Below are 13579 nucleotides of genomic sequence, written 5' to 3' on the forward strand. Positions count from 1 at the left end.
ATTTGTTGAGTGAATCAGTCTGCATAGATGTTTTCATTCATACCGCTCTCGTAAACGAAGAAAGCGTCAATCAATTGCTGAGTTCTTCAAGAATTTAGGAATGCTTTGTTACTGAGAACCAAAAACTACTAAGTCGCCACAATGAACAATATTACGACATCATCGTGCGTTTCTTTCCTTTGATCCGGCCATTAAAACAAATTGCAAGTCCCACATTATGACTGGTGACTTGCACTCTCGAAAAACAATAAATTTAAATATATTTTACTGATTATAAGATGCCTTTTGATATTCTGCCTACCAGAAAGAGCAACATGCTCATAAACTCACAAATTGAAGAAGAAAAAAACATGATAGCGAGGGTCGCATTTTCCCCTCCAGTATGGGACTTACACATGTTCACGTAACGAGTTAGGATATAAACTTAGTCGCCCAGAACACCCTTCTCAATTCTCAAGTGATGGACAAGCGCCTTTTTGTACAAAGGAATTCCAAATATTTGAACTCGAATTTGACAAGCTGTTCGCTGTTTTTATTAGAATGGCAATATAATTAAAACCATCATGATGCTGTTGTTTACGAACAGTTTAACTAAGGTCTGCCACATCTTTTGAAAATGACTTGAAGATCATAAAGTTCTCCACCAAACTTCAACGGCGAAATCCCAGACAGAATTTAGAACTACGTAATAGGACATAAGATTTGTATACATAGGATGCGTGGCATACCTCCACTCGGCTGCGAGGTGAGAGGATCATCTCGAAATAACCATTAGTGCTTCTTTAAGAATAAGTTGAAGATTTAAAACTACGGCATCAAAATTGTGTACACATCTTATATGATTGCCCTAACTTTAGTTTGCTGCAACGAGAAAAAGTAATTTATTTCCATATTCAAGGTTCAAATAACAATGACGTTGTCATATGTGTTTTCCTACCGCCAAAGTCTCTCCTGAACGATTCAAAATCTTACTATGAAGAAACTGCTCTATGGAGGTCAATTAGCGTTTAGTTTTAATTAATTAGTTTTAATTGATCACTACAACCAGATGAATTTCTGTGTGCCGTTGACAGTGGTCCACAGTGATGTCCGGACCGTCTGTGTTTACCTCCCACTCCTGCCATAGCCCCAGTGGGGCTGCAGTATGTATAAATAAATAAATAAATAAATAAATTATTTTATTTATGTTCCGCAACTTACTTGAAAAGTTGTCTCTCGTTTACCCAAATAGTATGTGGACCGGGCGCAGTGAGAGTGTATAAAAGCAAATATTCCATTTCAGTACCAATGCACAGACTGAGCTGCCGCTCTATGGACTCGGAGCGTAGCAAAATATTCTACGTCACTGGTTTGGGGAATATATTTACGCTTATATTCTGTCTACATCAGCAGGACAATTGTACTGAGAAGGCGCGATCGACTCATTTTAGCTAGTGGCGAAGTGCGTAAACTACAATTTTTTTTTCTTAAAGCATGGAATGCTTTTTGAAGCTACCCACCTCCACCCCCTCTCCCCCCCCCCCAACCCACCCCCCTCCCCCACAACTTTTGTCCGTCCGCGCGTCCGTGCATTTCCCGCTAAATTTAGAGGGGATTTTGGTTTACACGTGACCAATACACGAATTCAATTTCCGCGTTAAATATAGCGGGTTATTTGATGTCAGGTGATGTGATGTAACGAGATCTATAAATGAATTAAGTTTCCCCGCTAAATTTTGCGGTAAATTTATGCCTCATAACGAGGGTTCGAAGTTTTCGGTTTAAACCGATAAAAACCGATAAAAGTACGCCGAATCCATTTTCAGAAATTCGGTTTTAATCGAAAAAGGTCAGTTTTTAGCTTCGGCATTTTCGATTTGAACCGATAAAAACCGATAAAAGTACATCGAATCCATTTTCTCAAATTCATTTTTAATTGGAAAAGGTCACTTTGACCTTCCAGGCGTACCGCAGACCCGTGGCGAAAAAGTGGAACGACAGTGTCTATCGAAACGTGTCCGAATCAACTGGGATACAAGGATGCCATCACGACGTTTTGGTTTAATGTGGGCATCATCGATCGGAACGTGAAGTCCGAAATAGCCCATGACTTCGCCATGTACGAGCGTGTTTTCAAACTCGTTGTAAGGAAGATTGACATGATGCAAGCTCTGCATGTTGTGTTCCCAAGCAGCACGTTGTGAATGGACCATCGCTGGCAAGTGTACTATGGCCAACCAGATTTTCGATGGCCCAAGCTTGGCCAAAGTGCTCGGCAATAGCAGTGTTTTCGTCCTCGTCTGGTGACTTGCCATTCACTTTATGCCAGTCGCTGGCCATTCACTTTAGGCCAGTGACTGGCCATTCATTTTAGGCCAGTGACTGGCCATTCACCTTTGTCCAGTGGCTGGCCATTCACTTTAGGCCAGAGACTGGCCATTCACCTTTGGCCATGACTGGCCATTCATATTTGGCCAGTGACTGGCCATTCACTTTAGGCCAGTGACTTGCCATTCACCTAAGGCCAGTCACTTTCGGCCAGCCACTGGCCATTCACGTTTGGCCAGCCACTAGCCATTGACTTCCGGCCAGTCACTGGCCGAAAGTGGCTGTAGTTATACACTTAATACATAATTTATCACAGACCGCCAGAAAATTTGGGTGTTGCTCAGAAGACTGTCAAGAGTTTCGGGAGGTCAAGTTTGAGAACTCAACCCCAGAAACTTTTACATGGTAATGACACGCGAAGCTGATGCAAGGCTGCTCAATATTTATTGGACTTTTTGAGTACTAAGTCTTACGACGCTGGTTGCGACCACCATTCCAGTCGTCGTGGGTTTAGGGATGGTATGTTGTCCCACCATTAAGATCCCCCGGTAGTGCAGCAGTAAAAAAATAAATAAAAAGAAGTAACTTTAGGTGAAGGGACAGTGCAACAATAGAGAGTTTTAGTAGATCGGTCCGATACCTCCGATAGCCCCGATAACGGTACTATGGATGCGCAAGGGAGGCGGTAGCGGAGTATCGGGTATCGTTATCGGAGTCATGGGAGCGATCTACTAAAACTCTCTACTGTTCGGTTACAATACTTTTCACTTTACACAAGCTTACTGGCACTAATGGGAAAGAGAAGCCTTGAGTACACAGTAAAAGTTCTTACACACTTAAGGGTGTAAATCAGTTTGTCCCACGGCTAACACCCTTATGGCGTTCAGGCAAGCACCCTTCATGAAGGGTGCTTGCTAACACCCTTGGTAAAGGGTGCTTGGCATGAAATGAGCACCTGCTGGGGTGGCCCAGTGGATGCTGGGCCACACCAGCCAATCTGGCGCCGGGAGGGTGTCATGCGACGTTTTGGTTATGTGGAGTACAAGGTCACATGACGCTCTCTCGACGCTGGATTGGCTGGTAGCGTCCGCCGCGCTCGGACGAAGGGTGAAACCCAGTGAACATTTCATTGGAATGTGTCCAATACACATATCAGAACTTGTAAATTGTCCAAAAATCATATATGGTATTGCATATTCTTATATTATTATTACGTGATTTACAGCTTATCATGTTTACTGAACACATTTACACTTTTTTCACTTAGAGGGATTGCCAGATCACCACATACGAGGCATGTGATGAAGAAATATTTAGTCACACTAAACACAACTCACTTCATGAAGTAATACAAAAGAGCTCCTTCCAAGCCACATCATAACCCCGTGGGCAATTGGGAAGTGCTACGGCACCCCCCTTTCTCGAACTCTAAGTGAGCAAGCAATGGCCCCAAGCATCGCACTGCATGGCTGAACCATTGTGAACATCATGGTCTGCCACAAACGAAGCATGTAGAGCTTTCCTGTTTGGAGATCAAGTGACATGTTTTGTTTGTCTCAGAGGATTGCAGGCAACCCACGCTTCGCTTATCACTTGTCTCCTACGCGCATCTGGCTCAACACACAAATCACGCATTGTACCAAACGGTCCAAGAAGACGGAAAGGAAGGACTCCCCTCATTCTCGGACCCTCGTTCGTGCAACCGGAAACAGTCATTCTCCCCCTACACTGTAAACTTTTTTACACCCTTAAAGGTGTAGTGTCACTCAAAACACCCTTTTAACACCCTGATTTTCAACGTGAAGGGTGTTAGAAGGGTATCCACCTTACTGGAACACCCTTCTTACACCTTTAAATAATGAAAGGGGGTAAGAAGGGTGTTAGGAGGTTGCAAGAAAGGGATTAAGTAATGAAGGTACACCCCATGATGCCGCCAGGGGTGTAAGGGTGTTTGGAGTTTGATCATTGAAAACAATGCCGAGCAGTTTCAGATTAATGCCGACTGCGGCATTAATCTGAAACACTACGATTCGATGAAGCCAATAAATAACAGTACGGTCATGGCGCTCGTCGCCTTTGTGAGTTTGCAATCACCGGCTAGACCAATCAGGCACAGTGATCCTTTCTGTGCTTGATTGGTCTAGCCGGCAGGAGCAAATGCACGAAGGCGACGAGTGCCATGACGATGCACCTTTGGTTCTGCTTGATTGACTCAGTGGGATCGTGGCGTTGTGTAACAGATAACTGGTTCTGTGGGTTCACCCTGAGTTTAGGAGTTCGGAGCACACAGACCAGGCTGCTGTTTTGAGCATCATATTATATTCATATGTTCGTCGGTGTGCTCGCTCACGATTGCATTCGTTGCCTCGAAGGATGAGCAAGCGATGAGTGGTCCCGTCGTTGGCTGCTGACTCGCAGGTGTCAGCAGGTGTCCCCAGCCGGTCTCCTTTCCGTGTTCTTGACTGCCATTACTCCCTTCGGGGGTTTCGCGTATTCGATACATCCGCATCCTCTTCGGTACTCGACTGTACCTCTTTTCTCTTACATCCCCAGAAAGCGAAGGCCTCAATGGTTAGCTCTCACCCTTCCCATGCGTTCTCTCCGTAGTCCCGCTACGCCGCTGTATACCTTTGGACTCCAAGCTCCGGTCGTTCGGCAGGAAACGCCACAAGGCGAGGGCGGCGAGACCAAGTCTCAAGAACTCGGTGGCGCCGCTCTGTTGTTCCGTGCGGGCACTTGTGGCCAACTGGAGAGGTTGCATTCCTTCCGGGTCTACTCGGCCCAAGCTAACCTCACAGGTGGCTGTGGTCGTACTTAATATTGACATAAGTATAGACATACTCGAAACCTGAAATGCCAAGGTTACGTGTATGCTGCATTTCACGGGCATAAGAGCTAGTCAGGATGACACACATGTAAATGTACTATGTGAGCCAACACGCCTCTTTACAAACATGCCCGCGTTTGCTCACACCAGGTGAGGTCACTGCGCATTCGCAAAAACAATCTTCGCTCAAGGTAAATTTTCCGCTTATCCGCTTTGTGGTCAGCAGCGCCGCCGCAGCGGCGTGACGCCAGAACCGCCGGATTGTGTATATACATATACAGCTTGAGTAATAAATAAAATAAATGAGTAATGCAAGTTCACTTAGTTACGATGCGTGCTTATAGGATTTGGTATACATTCCCATTGCTGAAATGTCCTGTTCCTTGTTTCTGAGATAAAAAAAAAAAGCCTCGCTTTTTTGGTCTGATAAGAAATGCAGATTCATGTTTACAAATTTTAAATTTTAACGCGACTCCTAAAACCGAACAATGGAATATTAACTTGTAAAAATAATTGTCTTTTTCCGAAAACTAATTTGTATATTACAACATTAACTAAAATCTGATTTACGTAAAAAAACAGCGAACATTTCAGTATGATTGGGAGCAAATATTTCGAGGTAACTTTTCTACGGCGTGCTGTTTTAGGACAAAAAAAAAGCAAAAGAAACAAAAAAACAAAAAAACACACAACTAAAGCAATGAATACGATTAAATATATTAAAGAAACAAAAATATGGTTCAATAAAATAACACAAATATGTATCTATTTGGGTAGTGCACATGAACCTTGTGAAAGCACTCACAGCTTCTGAAACAAAGGGCGTGGCTTATATGTTCAGGCGTGTACCTTTGTGATGCGTTCTTCGGTGTACTTATATCGGAAAGTGTCGGAGAGATAATAGGATCTAAATAATATTTCGGAGCATCTCTCTATTATATTTTAGAGAACAGATATATCACAAATATTTGGGGTTCTCTGTTTATTATGATTTTTTTTTATACTAAACAAAGCGATTTGAGGCACTTGCCAACACTGTGAAATCGTTTTTAGCGCAGAAAATAAAAATCGTTTGGATTATTGAATATAGACTGGTACAATCCCTTACATGAACTTGGTTATTAAACAACGCAGGCGAAAGCGTAAAAAAAACCTCAATGCAAGCCGTCGGTTTAGCCTACGAGTGTTACCCCAATTAAACAATGAAAATGCAGCATTTAAAAAAAAACAAAAAACGAAAACCTCTCTCAAACTAAAAGTTTAAGTGGAATAGCCATACAGACACTCCTTTCTTTTAGCTTTCGCTTTAACTTTAACTAAGTTTTAACCTAAAATAATATATTAAAAACAAATTTGTTGAAACGCGAATTAAGAAAAATGCAAACGAGCCCCCACCCAAGATATCGAAACCGAAACTACAGCAAATCTTTTTAGAAAGGGCAGGCGTAAGTCGTAGCCAATCCCCGTTCTCATTAAAGATGGCTGCTTTCGGTTATTGCTGGAACCGCCGGAACTGCTACCGGAGACACTTCCACGTGTGGACGCAATTAAAGGTGAGAATATTTATGCAGCATGCTTGTAGAACATTCTTGATGTGTCCAGGTGTTCAGTAAGTGACTATTGATACCGCTTACACAGTATTCGACTTGTTCAACGCTTAAATGCGGTGGTAGCGAGTGTTATGTACCGGCTGGCTGGCTTCGGTTTTCTCTTTTGAGCCATAATCGCTAAAACTACCTTGGAGTGACGAAAGTGCTCCTGTTTTCTTTTTCGCATTTACGCCGTCGCTTCTTTTCTCACGAACTGTCGAAACTAAACAGTCTGGAAACATGATCGCTTCATCGGTGGGAAGCTGAAGCGGAGGTGTCTTTTTTTTATTTTCTGCGTCATAAGTTTATGCATCCATCCGAATCTGTGTACCGCTTTCGCGTCGTCGCTGTTTAACGATTAGTTAATGTTCTCAGCACCAGTTCTTAAATTGTCTACTTGACAACAAATTCGGCGCAAAAACGAGGACAAGAGTGGGACGGAGACACGGCGAAGTGTTTGTGTCCCTCTCTTGACCTCATCCGATGAGGTCATGAATTACTGACTAGCGCAATTATTAGCCCTTCGCTCCAAGCCCTATAATTTCTATAATTTTATTTTGAACATAAGATTTTGTGTTTCTTGACATGTGTTTCATGGTATGATATGTGTTTCTCGGCACGGTGTTTCTTGATTTGATGTGCGGGGCAAATGTTACCCTGCAGTAGGTATGGCGAACTGTGCATACTTCGTAATTTTTCGCAGAGTCGTGATTATACGCCAGTCTCGTGTTTTCAGCTCTTATCATGTTACATAATTGGAAAACAAATAAAAAAATCGAACAAGTACCTGGGCCTTTCTTTTGCTACTGTGATTGCTATGAAGTATAAAGTATTAATTAGAAGATCTAGACCAGTTTAGAGCACTAACCCAAGTAAAGGCATGCATTTGTTACAAGAACCGAATAGTTTTCGGATCAGCTATATTCAGTGATCAGCTATATTCAATGTTTTGCACTGAATATAGCTGATCTTGCCTCTTTTTCGTTTCGCTATGGACCGAGTCTATCTGCTGTAAATGTGGCTGTTAGGATTGTTCGAAAGCTCAAATGGCTGACTAACGGGCATTAAGTCTTGTAAATTCATTTAGTGTGTTGATTGCTGTATGCGAAATTTTTATTATTCATTATATACAAATGTTATTGGAATTAAAAAAAAAAAATTCAGAAGAAAATGCTATAGCTGCTGCACTGGGCTATTGTTAATGTTGATGAAAGTAAACTTCACAATTTGAATAAAAAATCATTTGTTATTTGGCACTTTTTGAGTTTTTTTTTATAACAGTATTAATTGCATTGAAAAGTGTATGGATGATTTAATGCCGGACAGGCCTTTCAGATATTTTAAATAAATAAATAAATAAATCTTAATACTCCAGAATTCATGGGTCATGCTCATCCGCCAAAAGTTCAAAAATGAGAGACGGAAGCTGGAGACTGACCGTGTGGGCGCAAACCGATCAAAGTTCGGCAGCAGTGGGAAACAAGCAAGGGCGGCAGTCGACGCCGCATCAATGGAGTTATAGCGGGGCAAAGTTGGCGCAACACTGGTCGGTGATTCAGAGCTCAGTGTAACGCACATGTGTTTTTTTAATAAAATTACAATAATCGTCCTTGTTTAATCCATATGCAATCCCAAGGCTTGGCTCTCAGCGGAGAAGACGAATACAGTCTCACACAGCGTGAGGCCTTGTTAGTCACGAAGTGGACCAAACCGAACCCCGACAGACAGCAAATGTGCTGCAGGCTTGAGTTGTCGCATTCCGCAAGGGTCAAGCTTGTGCAAGTTAAAAATTGCTGGAGCTATAGACAAGTATCCCTATCTCAGGGACATTGAATGGGTGAGTAGTTTCTTTTGTATGCAATTTGTAGAAGGGCTGTACTTAGAAGAACCAGCTTAGACAAAGCTGCTCTTTTTGTAAGCTGTAATTTTACGAACGTGTTCTCTGAAAACCATAGACATTTTTTTTTCACTGAAACAATTTAGCATACATAAGATAATTTAAAATTTAACCCCAAAACTGAAAAAAAAAACAAGGATGGCAATACTCAAGGGCTGTGTTGTGCCGTCCTTCTTTTTTCCCCAGTCTCTCAGTTTTGTCCTAAAATATGTTCAACCGTCACCAGCTAGTTTGTGTCCTATCTCTTTGTTTATAAAACATTTGTGAAAACTTTAAATCAGGGGCACAGAGTGCTTCAGCAAATTTCTTTTAGGTTAATATTGGCACAAGCTGTCGCTTAACGGTTTCTGACATACTACGAAATTACTCCTCAGAATTAATGCTTTGCATAATTTGTTCAGTCAAACACCATTTTAATTATGACGTTTCTGTCTTTAATATTACCGAAAGTAACTAGCCTGAACCAAGGTTGATCATTTTTTACATTTCGGAGCTGCACTATATCTATTAGCAATCTACTTCAGTAGTACAGTGCAACCTTTAAAGGAATACTTCAACGAAATCTGAAATATATCCGTCGTATTCAAAAATAGGTTGAATACGATCCTTAATATCCGTAAATGACAATTGCACAATTGTATTTTGAGCCCGGTGACTGTATTTTTTGTTATAAATGCCCCACTCTAGCAAACGCTCGGAGAAGGCTCAGCTTCGAGCACGTGACGTCTGATGGAATCGTGACGTAGGTCGTCTTGGGACGATTAAAGCTGCGGCGAGGCTGACGTCGAGGGGATGGCCTAGTCATCCCCGCCACTGAAGCGGCTGCTTTTGTACGAATTTTGAGTGACGGGTTAATCTTCTGTAATCTTGTAGGGGACAAAAGGTACATCTGGAACACACAAAAGGAATTCCCGGAAAGACGTGAGTTCTTCCTTCACCTGTTCTCTCGTCGTGGCCGGAGGCGAGACACTCACCGTTACTAGCTGTCAAGGTTCCTGGACGGGCATTACAAACGATGCGTTAGCAACATCCACCAGGGACTTTATGCAAATCGTTTCATTCGTTTTAAAATTACTTTTCGTGACTTTTTTAACGAGATATTGGTGTGTTTGATGTGATACTGCTCCTATGAACACATATAGACCATAAAATAAGCGCCGAAATTTCGTTGTAGTATCCCTTTAACGTCCGCAAGTTCCATATTGCCGAAATATTCACGAAGCCAATAATTTGCGTAATTTGAAGGTACATGCATGTCTTCAGTCTAATTTTCAAATTCCAACTTTTATACTCATAGGTTAGCGGTCATGATTATGTCTGTCATCACATTTGTAAAAAAAATTGAGGGCACGAAGTAAAGGACTTTACAGTAGTTGTGCTACACAACAGAATGCTTCAAATGTGTTAGTGGGCTAATAAAAGACATTTAATAACGAGGTGAAAAAAAAACATTAAGAATTTCACTGTTCTTACAGATGCATGTGTTTTATTCAAACGCTCATAATGTTTCAGTTCCTTGAGGATTTCAAGCAACTTCTGAAGAAAGATGGGAATGAAGCGGTCGAGGCGGCGTTTAATAAGATTGTGAAACTTGCTCTAAGAGGAGACCAAGGGGGCTACAAAAAAAGACCTGAAGCCTTTACTTGAAGTTGATCCGCCAGGAACCGGTGCAAGACGCAAGAAACGTAAGTGATGATTCGTGTATAGGAATAAAGGGCATAGCTATGATCTGCTCAAAGCAGTACTATACCGCTTTGAGCATAACATATACGAACAGAAGGATGGTATGTTACCGTGTATGTTTAAAAATGCGCAGATATTCAGATTAGTGTTGACATGATGTGCCTTCTCTATTGGATATCTTTGCTATTAAGGTTAATCGATGTGTGTTTTTGTAAAACGCACCATCTGTTGGGATACTATTTTCAACACACCGTTTTTCTCATCAGTTTTTATTGTGCACTTCTTTTAAAATGTTGCCTATTTTACTGTTAGCTTGTATAGTGTAAATTATTGTGCAAATTAAATGGATGCAGCTTAATTTACGTATTAATTGTTTAAATTAAATAGTGTGCCATCGATTTAATCTGAATAGTCAAACAAAAAACAACAGTGCTACGGTACGAATGGTTGTATTTAATATAACTTTTTTATGTGCATTGCGGACTAATCGTTCCCTTAGACACAGATGGAAGTGCGAAGCATTTTTTTTTATTTCCATAAAATAGGAGTGTTGTGTGCAAAGAGCAGGCAGGTGCTTAAAGATTTGTGAATAGTGCAGTATATTTCTGTCACGGGAAATGCTTTCCTGGATTCAGGGCTTAAATTTATTCGAAGAGAAAGTTTGGAATGAAGGTACCTCTTCTGTTATAGTCATTTCACATGCTTGTTCTGGTTTCTATGTATCTATTTAATTTCAGTGCTCCTTCAAAAGAATTAAGATCAAGCAAGGTTTTGTAACAGTATGCGAGTAATGTGCATTGAGCTACATCACAGGTGCTGCTGCACATGCATTTCTCGAATGGTGCAAGCTAAGTGTAAATGTAAGTACTTCAGTTAAAAAAAAAAGAGAAAGCTCCGAGGACAGAAAGAAGAGTTCCCTTAATTTAAAAATATTCCATATTTGGGCACAATAATTTATGCAGCATATAAATGTTTGGACGAAGCGTACCTGGAAGATATATTTTTCTTACAAAAATGTATAATATCAAAGTCAGCTTGTTAAGTTCTTGAATCTTAAACGTACCATGGAGCACCAAGCATGCATTCATTTCACAATAAGCGCCCACCAGCTACATCTGAAATGTTTCGAAGCTAAGTACATGAGACGCTCCTTTGTGTTATCAGCTTCTCCAAATACGTCGCTGCAAAGTGGTTGAAGACCGCCATGTCATGTACTAACAAACGCATATCCTCCCGTTTTTCAAGAAAATCACCGAATATTAAATGGACGCTTGCTCAATGTTTTACAGATTGTCATTTCTGAAGGACAGCAGTGCCTGTCTTCGTCCAACACATTTGTTTATCTTTTAGAGCAGATGCAAGATTTTGTACCTTTCTCAGCCTTATGTACATTAGTCAAAGCGAAGAAACTGATTCCCCATAAATAGTTGCAAGCAAGGCACTTAGTCACCACCATGTCTGCACATGTGAGCAGGTTTTGCAATTAGATGCCTGTCTAAGTTACCTTCACTCACACCCTGGATGCGCTTGCACTCATGGGGCACCAGCTGGATGCCACGCCTGCAATCGTCTTTCGGAAGGTTTGAGGAAAAGAAATCTTATTTTTAAGGTCATTCATTGAAAAATGCACTCTTACAATAATGATGAATGCGTCGGTTTCACTTGCATGCCATGGGCTTTTTAAAACCTTGCTCTCCTTTATTATCGTGTTTTGGACGTGCAATGTATTTGTTTCCAATTTAGCACGAATGACATATGGCTTAGTTTTATTATGTGTTTCTGTTGCAGACGTTCAGGTCGTACGTGCTGTGGAACTCCTGGCAAGACTTAAGCAGCCTAGTGCAACTCACATGATGTTTTTGCCTTCGGTAAGCTTTTACTTAAAAGCCGTCATTCTAGAACATTGTATGTGTTGCACAAAATGATATATAAGTGGTAATATTTCGGTCATTAGAACAAAATTGTAAGTATGTGTAAGGCCCCCATGCAGTTTCCAGTTTCCCGTGGTCACATAAAAAAAGGAAAAAAAAGAAAATGAACAGACTCTAATTTTGCTTGATTGTGGTGTAACTACTGAAAATCCTTTTTGACATTGTTAGGTCTAGCGGCACCCCATGCAAAGGCCATTTTTACCATCCTCAAGAATATCTCACAAAGTTTTTGCAGCAAAAAAAAAAAAAGCCTACAGGCTTATAATGAAATATTTCTAACAGGAAATCAGATGTCTAACAGTCCTTTACAGTGAGCCAAAATAATATTTTAAAATGCGAATATATTTTCATAATTGGGATTTCAGCATAGATACTTCATCATACTACAACTGCAATTATTTTTCAACAGACATACCCATGAAAGAAAACAAAAAGCATTCACTCATCTCAACAGAAATAACAGCCGATATTTAAGTATTGAGTACTAGTCAAAGCTCCTTTATGTGGCCGACTTGTGTTCACATTACAAACGAACTTGAGTCAGCTAGAAAATTCTGCCTTTATAAATAGATATACAGGTCTACACCATGCGACTGCGAACTGTATATCTAAAATTCTGTGTTTCATTTCTTTTTTAGGAGGCAGAGAAGCCACTTACCCCTTGCATCGTATTTGCGGGCCCGAGTTTCAGAGGCCGAAGCGCTCTTCCTCTACATCGAGAAAAGTCGACTGTTGCGCGTCATAGATGCAGTAGAAGGGACCACAGCAATCATGAAAGCCCAGTGGATGTTTAAGGTACAACAGAAAAGCGTTTAATATTTCTTGTGTTTGGGAACACCTATTTTAAGGGGTTCCGATTTCAAGGCCGAGGAGCATCGCCCAACGCTTTATTGCGAAAAACAAGTCGTCGTTAACTGCCTAACTTTGTTTCAGGATGTTTCATTTTAATTTGAGCAGATCTTTCTTTAAAGATTGGGTGAGCGATACATATAGCGGGTGTTTCAGCAAAGACTGACAAAAATTCCTAAAATTAGTGTAATCAAGGTAAAAGTGTAATTTCCTCGGGACAGCATTACTCATGGTGGCAGACGTCAGAAAATATGCGATACTTACTAATTAGTGCGGTACTTCATGACATATAACTAATTAACTATTAATTATTAATTAATTGTCCCTCTGGCGCGAGTGCGAACACCACGCTCTATAGGGAGCATGGACATTGAATGAGCTCGTGCTTGTATACGCCGAGGAAGCTACGCGTGGTAAGCTACAAACACTCGACGCTGGGAGTTTTAGCATACTGAAAGGTTGTATATGCAAGACGCTCAAATTAAAAGAGTATTCA

General features: G+C 41.0%; 1 long non-coding RNA gene across 1 annotated transcript; it reads left to right on the forward strand.

Annotated features, from left to right (window-relative positions):
- The first annotated feature begins 6616 nt into the window (after positions 1 to 6616).
- Positions 6617 to 12129, forward strand: LOC115323382. Its single transcript, XR_006077719.1, has 5 exons — positions 6617 to 6687; positions 8360 to 8560; positions 9494 to 9541; positions 10133 to 10305; positions 12092 to 12129. It is a non-coding gene; the product is annotated as an uncharacterized LOC115323382 (long non-coding RNA).
- The last annotated feature ends 1450 nt before the right edge of the window (positions 12130 to 13579 follow it).

This window comes from Ixodes scapularis, unplaced genomic scaffold (genome assembly GCF_016920785.2).
Source record: "Ixodes scapularis isolate PalLabHiFi unplaced genomic scaffold, ASM1692078v2 PGA_scaffold1__304_contigs__length_218370807, whole genome shotgun sequence".
Taxonomy (NCBI): domain Eukaryota; kingdom Metazoa; phylum Arthropoda; class Arachnida; order Ixodida; family Ixodidae; genus Ixodes; species Ixodes scapularis.